General features: G+C 43.0%; 1 pseudogene; it reads right to left on the minus strand.

Moving 5' to 3' along the window:
- Positions 1–250: 250 nt before the first annotated feature.
- LOC102847988 lies at positions 251–607 on the minus strand (annotated as a pseudogene).
- Positions 608–1,194: the final 587 nt, after the last annotated feature.

Below are 1,194 nucleotides of genomic sequence, written 5' to 3' on the forward strand. Positions count from 1 at the left end.
ATGCTACTACAGCTAAAAACCCCAAGAAAACTGTTATGTTTATAAGAAATATAACATAAAAAGATGAAATCTTTGGATAAGCTCTAAATCTATACAAAGTACTAGGTTTTGCTACTCTCCAAAAAGTGAAGGAATTTATAATATACAGAAATAACTTAGTGCTTTGTCACAAGAAGAAAACTTTGCTAAATCTTATTCCATGTTACAGCATCTAAAATGCCAATCCATGGAACAGCTGTCTCCTCCTTTCCTATCCATTTATGTGGTAGTTTTCATGGATTTCAGGCTGGATGTCACAGACAAAGCTCAGGAGATCATCCAGGATATCATCTCTGTTCTGCCAGAAGTAGGTCTGGAGGACAGTCATCTACTCCTGGATCTCCTTCTCCACCTCAGTGCTGCAACTGCCATGGGATCTCAGAGCTGCAGCTTCCATAGCCTTGAACTCTTTCTCCCTCTGCAAGTGGTATTGTTCAATTTCAGCCTGTGCTCCTTCTTTGACCTGCATCAGTCTCCGGTTCTTCTGCTTGCTGGCCTCCCACACCACCTCGGTGCTGCACTTTTCTGCCTGCAGCAGTTGCTGAGTGCCCTGCCACTGACTTGCCATGGCTCCAGCAATTCTAAAGCCAAGGTAAGCAACCTGTATCAATCCCTGGTCTTGTACTGGTCAGCTGACCCATTTGCTGAGAAGCAGGGTTTTATTGCTATCATTTTGCTGAGTCTTTTTGGTGTTGTTGCTAATCACTTTGGTCCATCCTGCTTTCTGTGGCACCTCTGTAAGAAGGACATCTCTCAGTGTTTCATGCAACACTTTTCTTGTTTTTACAAAATCCCTTGGGTTCTGTTTTTCTGGGAATATCTTGATCTCTCCTTCATCTTTGATGGAGAATTTTTCTGGGTACAGTGTTCTTCAGGTGAAATCCTTGGCTCCACACTCAACACTCTTGGCATCAGCATCCAGGAAATAAAACAACATATTGCCATGGGAAAGTCAGCTGTTAGGGACCTCTCCAAAGTACTGAAGAGCAATAGTGTCTCTCTGGAGACTAAGGTGCATCTGATACAGGCCATGGTCTTTGCAATCACTTGTTATGCATCAAAGAGTTGGACAATGATTAGGGAGGATAGAAGGAGCTCTGGTGCTGGGGAAGAGTATTGAATGTACCAAGGACTGCTTAGAAAACAATCAAGTTC

The sequence above is a fragment of the Elephantulus edwardii genome, unplaced genomic scaffold, assembly GCF_000299155.1.
Source record: "Elephantulus edwardii isolate Elephantulus edwardi_28Jun2011 unplaced genomic scaffold, EleEdw1.0 scaffold00356, whole genome shotgun sequence".
Classification (NCBI taxonomy): Eukaryota; Metazoa; Chordata; class Mammalia; order Macroscelidea; family Macroscelididae; genus Elephantulus; species Elephantulus edwardii.